At 35.5% G+C, this 8,372-nt stretch overlaps 2 non-coding genes across 2 annotated transcripts; one reads left to right on the top strand and one right to left on the bottom strand.

The window, feature by feature from the left end:
* Positions 1-673: 673 nt before the first annotated feature.
* Trnae-uuc lies at positions 674-745 on the bottom strand. Its single transcript has one exon. It is a non-coding gene; the product is annotated as a tRNA-Glu (tRNA).
* A 4,096-nt stretch (positions 746-4,841) lies between these two features.
* On the top strand, positions 4,842-4,913 carry Trnae-uuc. The gene has a single exon. It is a non-coding gene; the product is annotated as a tRNA-Glu (tRNA).
* Positions 4,914-8,372: the final 3,459 nt, after the last annotated feature.

Below are 8,372 nucleotides of genomic sequence, written 5' to 3'. Positions count from 1 at the left end.
TCCTACATCTTGAATTACAAAGTATTGTTTGGTATTCCACCGCGCTCGCTATCCTGAGACATGAGATGTTAAGTCTTATTATGTCCAGTAGTTACACAGGCTACAATATTCTTTAAACTGGAACAGAACAGTGACTACACACTGCTGCTTGGCGGCAGAAGTAGACATTGCGGTGATACCTACCCAGACGGACTCTCACATATGAGAGACCTACCACCAGTAATAAAATGAGTTCTCTACAATAGCTGCGTAATATAATAATGTCAAATAAAATTTACTTCAAATATGTAAAACATGGCCTAAATCTTTTACTATTGCATCCGCGTTGCCAAATATCTCCATTCCGATGTTCCTCGAATATTGCAAGCACAAATATAATAAAGTGTTATAAAAGCTTTTTAAAGACCGTTCCGCTGGCGTAGTTGTAATGTACGACTGCGTTGCTAAGGTCTAAAGTTCGATCGCCGATTAAAGACGATTTTCACGAAATGATTATTCATATTATTATTTATTTATAATCTTAATAGTAGTTATGGTATTGATTGGCCAAGCTTTTTTAATTTTTGTTAGCTCGGATGAAAATTTACACAAAAAAAATAATAAAAAAATTGATTTGAATGAATTATCTATTTCTAAAAAATAGTTTAGAAAAAAACCGCCATGAAAAAGTATTTTCCCGTACCGGGAATCGAACCCGAGCCTCCTGGGTGAAAGCCAGGTATCCTAGCCACTAGACCATACGGGAGATGTTGGAAGTTGAGATCAAAACTTATCGGTAGCAAGAAATTAGTTTTCGTATAGAGTGAAAATGGATGAGAAGCCAATACGAAAGAAATTTTACTATTTTATTGTTCATTCACTTTATGCCGTGCATAAGAACGATATTTCCTTTGGAAGAATGCAGAAAAAAACAAAATGTAAAGAAAATGTACCCATATACATTATACATATTTCATAAAGAGTTAAAGTTTTGATGGTCTTTGTATTAAATAGTTTGGTGGTAAGACATGATAAAAAAAAATATATTTTTTAAGTGTTGGTCGTCTGAAAAGTTAAGGTTACAATATCTATCTACCTATATTTTACAATTATAATTTTTTTAGCTATTTGTCGGGAAAAAACTATAATGTAAACCGAAATAAAATTTGGAAAATAGTATTATTTCAATGTCTAACATTCGCGTTAACATAAGAAATAATGTTTTTAGAGTTTAGTACACAATATATGAACTAAATTTAGGTCTTTTAAGTATATGAACGAAAATCTAACGTAGACTCAAAATGGTGTCTGAATTGTTTATGTTTTTATTAAAAATATGTGGTCATGTGCCCCAAATGTTTAGGAGAGTTGGCCATAATATATTAACTGAGTCTGTTAAGGTTTAAGGTTTAAGTATCATGTGTTTCTCATAAGATTATAAATTAATTACTTACTGAGAAAACTACTTAATATAGTTATTTTATACAGGCAAGCATTTTATAAAGATTGTATACATTTAGAATGACAAGATAAGTAAATTACAAATAACAATTTCATATATATGAATAATATGAATACATTTGTTAAATCAACATCAACAATTACTTATAATAGTACAATTACAAACAGCAGAATCACATTTTGAGCAAGTGCAATAGTATTTTATTTAGTATTCTGTTATATATTTGCCTTCCCCTGAAAAAAGGCGTTATGCTATGCATCTATATAACAACTAGACCTAACATAATATTATACCTATAGAACAATGCTAATAAATGAACTCCAAGAAAATTTCGTAGTTAAATACTGAAAATTTGACTATAATTCCAAATAATACTTTGGGAAATTGAATTCCTTTCGGTGTTTACGTAAAATTAGAATTAATGGAATATTTCACTAAGATCGTCAAAGCTCAGCGCAAATTTTGGTACCGATTCAATAATTCATTGGATTCATAAAGACTATAGTAATTGCAGAAGCGACTATTCATTTATGCGATTATTCGACGATAGATTTTTGCCTTTATCTTTAAATAGGTTTTGCCCGAGGCTCAGTCCACGTGAAAAAGTGCATAGTCTGCATAGATCGGATCACCAACAGCTAAAATTTAAAAAGTTGTATATTTGTAAAATGTAGGTAGATATTGTAACTTTGACTTCGGAGATGAACAACACCTCAGTCCCCCCGTGAATACGAAGGCTGCCAAGTCTTCGAAAAGTCAGGAGAAAACTAAAACATTAAAACCGCGATAAAATCTGAAAAATTGTTTATTTTAATTTCACACGAAAACTAGCGAACCCAAAGCAGGTTTTTTATTTCCCCGGTCAGGCATCGCATCTGTTCACAATAATCTATGATCGGACTTAATAATTCAACGGATTTGCTCTCAGGAGCGGTCTGTGTACTGACAATAGGAGCAGACATAACTCTATACATATATACTGTTAGTTTCTTGATGTTTACCCATTCTGTGTAGTTCTCAGAATTTCTCTAGTATTAGGGTGCGTTCGGGTAAGATCGGATGTTTTTTAGAACAGTCGAGAGATGGTTTTCATATTATTTGTGTGGGTAAGTTCGGACGTGGATTTGAAAAGTCGACAGAAGGCTTGTATATATTTTTTTCTTAATAAATACTTAGTTAATTGAAACCATTTTATACATCTAACTAGATATTATTAAAATTATGTGATAATTTTGATTGTAAGCTTAGAAATAGGCGTTCATTATACATAGCGTACATGTTCTTTGTCATAGTAACAAATACGGTCTAATATAATAATAATAATTTCGCGGTATTATTGCATTATACGATCTTGCCCTATATGATAATAACTTAGCCGAATGGACCTCGTTTCTGAGTTTATAAATGACTATCTATTGCCCGCGGCTCCGCCCGCGTGATACAGTTTTTCCGAGCTAAAGTTTTCTGTTATAAAAGTCACGCTATATATTTTTTCGGGATTGAAAGTTCTTTCCAGTCTATGTTCTTTCCAGGGTCTCAAGCTATCTCCATACCAAATTTGATCGAAATCGGTCGGGTAGTTTTTGAATTTATCGAGTTCAATTAGGCAGGCAGATGTGGCTGGGGTCTTCAATTTATAATATACTAGCTTTTGCCCGCGGCTCCGCCCGCGTTATAAAGTTTTTTAGGCTATAGTTTTCCGTTATAAAAGTAGTAGTTTCCCGGGAGCCTATGTTCTTCCCAGGGTCTCAAACTGTCTCTATACCAAATTTCATCTTAATACGTTGGGTAGTTTTTGAGTTTAACACGTTCAGGCAGACAGATGCAGCGGGGGACTTTGTTTATAATATATTTTTTTTGGAACTTTTTAAGAGGAACAATCCCGTCATACATCATTGTTGCATAACTTTAACCGTTTACGCAGCGCACGCAATGGAAGCTCTCAAAACTAATAATTTTTCGCCGTTTTTGCAACATGTTTCATTACTGCTACGCTCCTATTGGTCATAGCGTGATGATATATAGCCTATAGCACTCCGGGATCAAAGGGCTATCCAACACAAAAATATTTTTTCAGTTCAAACCGGTAGTTCCTGAGATTAGCTATTACTGCTCCGCTCCTATTGGCCATAGCGTGATGATATATAGCCTATAGCGCTCCATAAATAAAGGGCTATCCAACACAAAACGAATTTTTCAGTTCAAACTGGTAGTTCCTGAGATTAGCCATTACTGCTCCGCTCCTATTGGTCATAGCGTGATGATATATAACTTTGAGCACTCCACAAACAAAGGACTATTCAAAACAAAAATATTTTTTCAGTTTGGACCGGTAGTTCCTGAGATTAGCCATTACTGCTCCGCTCCTATTGGGTATAGCGTGATGATATATAGCCTATAGCACTCCACGAACAAAGGGCTATCCAACGCAAAAAGAATTTTTCAGTTTGGACCGGTAGTTCCTGAGATTAGCGCGTTCAAACAAACAAACAAACTCTTCAGCTTTATATAATAGTATAGATAATATATACTTTTTTTTTTGCTGTAAACGACGAGACGAGCTTGCCGTTCGCCTGTTAGTAAGCGATACGACCGCCCATAAACAGTAGAAACACCATCCAACACCTTGAGAAACAAAATATTGTTTGGTATTCCACTGCGTTCGACATCCTGAGACGTGAGATGTTAAGTCTCATTATGACCAGTAGTTACACTGGCTACAAAGTCCTTCAAACCGGAACACAACAATGGCTACACACTGTTGCTTGGCGGCAGAAATAGACATTGCGGTGGTATCTATCCAGACGGACTCTCATATATGAGAAGCCTACCACCAGTATTTTGAGAAAAACAATTCCGTCATACATAATTGATGCATTACTTTAACCGTTTACGCAGCGCACGCAGTCGAAGCTGTCAAGAGTAATAAATTTTTCCCGTTTTACCAACATTTTTCATTACTGCTCCGCTCCCAATGGTCATAGCGTGATGATATATAGTTTATAGCCATCCATGATAAATGACCTATCCAACACTAAAAGATTTTTTTCAATTCACACCAGTAGTTCCTGAGATTAGCGCGTTCAAATAAACAAACTCTTCAGCTTTATATAGTAGTATAAATATTGTTTGTTATTTATTTGACTTTGTAGATTTATCTTTCGTAAATAATAAAACACGATATTACCGGGAACTTAAACCTATCTAAAAACATCAATATTGTCATATAAATATTACCTACCGACCTTCGACAGGCATTTCGAATTAAGTCACATACTATAATTTTTATATAAGTTTTAGGTTTAAGTGTGAGATTCTCACACACTCATCTCTTTTACCACTTTTCACCGTGTGTTCCATCCCATTTATGCTGGTAAGTTTTTAGCTCTAGATGAATATCTCCCGTATGGTCTAGTGGCTAGGATACCTGGCTTTCACCCAGGAGGCTCGGGTTCGATTCCCGGTACGGGAAAAATTATTTGTAGCAAATAATTAAACTTTATAACTACTACTATAAAAAGTGTACAAAATCCTTACTACGATTTTTCCATATAGATCCAATTATATTAAAAGGATTGTCTTCAGCGACATTTTTTGCGACACTACGTTTCATACATATTTAAAATCGGCACTTTTTTCTGATTTTTTAAACTAATTAAACGATATTTTTATTTTTTTATTGCTTTGAATGACGAGACGAGCTTGCCGTTCGCCTGATGGTAAGCGATACGACCTTGAATTAGAAAGTATTGTTTAGCATTCCACTGCGCTCGCCATCCTGAGACGCGAGATGTTATATTGTCTTATTATGCCCTTCAAACCGGAACACAACAGTAACGAAATACTGCTGCTTGGCATTAATGGAAATTGCAGTAGTACCGTCAGTGAGACATGAGATGTTAAGTCTGATCGTGTCCAGTTGTTATTACACTAACACAACAGTGACTAAACACTGCTGCTTAGCGGTAGAAATAGACATTGCAGTGGTACCTAGGCGGACTCTCACATATGAGAGACCTACCAGTAAAAATGACTTTAATCAGCATTTGCTTGATTACAGTAACAACATCTGTTACTACCATACAAAGTGTATAAAAAGTGCTGTAAGGCATCAGACACTGACCCCAAAACCAAACTAATACATTTTTTAATATCCCAATATTAATACCCGCACACCGGCAAACATCGTGGTGTGATTCGAGGGATCATTTTTTACCTCGCCTAGCTAATGAAAGCGCTCGCTTTGGCCGGTGATTTTTCATAGCTTATGTCAGTTTTCGATACGTGCCCGCTATCACACCGGGACTTCGCTTGGGGTTGGAAATACGGGATATATGGATGTAAACGTATACGGATGATTCTGCTGTTTGTAATTGTATTTGTAGTTGTATTAATATTGATGAGTGTTATAAGTAATTGTTGATGTTGATTTAACAATATGTATTCTTATTATTATTCATGTCTATGAAATTGTTATTTGTAATTTAGTTATCCTGTCATTGTAATAGTATGCAATCTTTATAAAATGCTCGCCTGTATAGAATTACTATGTTAAGTAGATTTCTCTATTGATTAATTTATAATCTTATGAGAAATAAATGATTCTTAAACCTTAAACCTTAAACTGTAGTAGCGGTAGAGAAATTTTAAAATCGGAATTCGGCACTAATATAGTAAATTTTGTTAGTGGCAGAGAAATTTTTAAATTCGACGCCGACACAAATATAGCAGTCAGTCCTTTAGAATGTCCCAAAAAATACTACTCGTAAGTCAATGTCGTTTAATTTTGATATCCGCGAGATCAATGCGTCAATTACGTGTTCATCTTTCAACCAATCACAATAAATGGAAGCCGACATTAATATAGTAATCAGCCTCTTAGAATGTCTTGAAAAATCGACTCGTAAGTCACTGTCGTTTAATTTTGATATCTATAATCTAGAGACCAATGTGTCAGTCATGTTTTCATCTTTCAAGCACTCACAATAAATGAAAGCCGATATTAATAATCAGCCCCTTAACAAATTCCAATACAACGCGAATCGTAAGTCGATGACGTTTACTTTTGATGTTTGTGATTGGTCGAGAGACCAATGCGTCAGTCACGAGTTAGGCTCTCAACCAATCACAATAGAATATGGAGTCGTGTTGTTTTTTTGCCACATTCTAAAATCACTGTTTTATTACTGTTCTTTTGAATGAGTTAGTCAAAAGAATTTAGCCCTGCATGAGTTCTTATTAGGCCAGTGTAGACTGTGACCTAAACTCTCTCAGTAGTACAGAAATTAGGAGGCCTTGCCCGAGACAATATATTATTGCCTGTATGATTTAGAAAAAAGAAATCTATAAAAAAAAAAACATTGTTACTGCTCACGTTTGCTGGTGGAAGGATATATTTTATATCCGCCCCGATAGCGACCACCGTACACAAAGTGTTAAAACCCGCCATAGTTGCCCACGCATGTGCGTCGCGTTACTGGATCAGGCTATGTTTATCCGGTTCCAAGCCGGTCTAATCGTTTCGACTGCCAAGGGTTAATCATCTGTCGTCGACATTCTATTCGACCCACTCCACTTACCATCAGGGACATAAAGGTCACTTTGCCTTGCACGTATAAAAAAACCAGATCGTGTATTCTGATTTTAAAACTGGCCGTTAAAACTTCGAATTCCATATTTAAAATCAAACCACATTACGATTCCAAATATTCCAGAACGTTCGCAACATTTCGATGCATTTAGCCTAATGTTTGTCATGTTGCCAATACTGCAGATATATCTAAAATCAGGGTAAATAGTGGCTAACCTCAGCCCGTCTACGGGCCTGACCTGGTTGTTAATGGACTGGTTATCAGGTCGTGGTCTAGGATTTCGGGTCGTGTTACGCTTTAGTTATTTACAAGGCATTATAATTCTGAAATTGTAATACATTTTAAAACCATTAAAGTTTGTTCAGCTTGCGAAGGTTATGTTGATTCGTTAAAAATGTGGGTAAAAGTAAAATGATTGGCTTGATAGCGTAAATGTATTGCGTGAGCGATACTGTTCTTGGTCGCATGTTTGAGTTCCTGGTTAGGCAAAATGATATTGAGTTTTATATTCAGTAATAGCCCGGAATCGGGAATTTGTACCGGATATGACGATAAGCTCGCCCCACATCAAATCATGGGACGGAATACACAAGATCAAAAGTGGTTGCTCTGCTTACGCCTTTAGAGATAAAGCCGTGATGTCGAGTCAAGTCACCTACAAGTTAAAATGTATATCGAAATATATACGTACGTTTAATCATTACTCATACTCCCTCCTGTAGACGCTACTGAAACAAGACATTTTGACATAAATTAAATTTAATAATAATTAGTTTTTTAATAGTGTGTTGATTAGAACGCTCGTGATTGCATCAATCCGGATTTGCCTACGTAGACGGAATAGGGCCCCTTGACCTCAATATCATATAAAAAATATACCATTACAACCTGTGATATTAAAAAACGGATTTACCCACTTAGACGAACATCACTCTGTAACCTTAATATCATATAAAGAAGAAATCCTTACAGCCTGTGATATCAAAAAGACGGATTTACCCACGTAGGCGGAACCAGACCCCTTCACATACACGCTTTTACACCGAATTGTAAGAATATCTTTAAATGATATTTCATTTAAAGATATTCTTACAATTCGGTGTAAAAGCGGCAAACACATCACCTTTAATACATCAAGTGATTTTACTCAAGTCATCACGTATGATGAAGATAACATAATACAGTCTCATAACATTAGATAAAGGAGCGATCGAAGGCATGGAGAGCTATATATAATCGTTTTAGGAAGGAGGTTTTAAATGATAGATAACTCTTTATTGACCATATAAGTAATGGGAATAAACACATATCGATGATTGAAAGGCTCACGTCATTCAATC

Source organism: Manduca sexta, chromosome 2 (assembly GCF_014839805.1).
Source record: "Manduca sexta isolate Smith_Timp_Sample1 chromosome 2, JHU_Msex_v1.0, whole genome shotgun sequence".
Lineage (NCBI taxonomy): Eukaryota > Metazoa > Arthropoda > Insecta > Lepidoptera > Sphingidae > Manduca > Manduca sexta.
The sequence above is the reverse complement of the archived record's forward strand: the minus strand, read 5'-3'. Positions and strand labels throughout refer to the sequence as shown.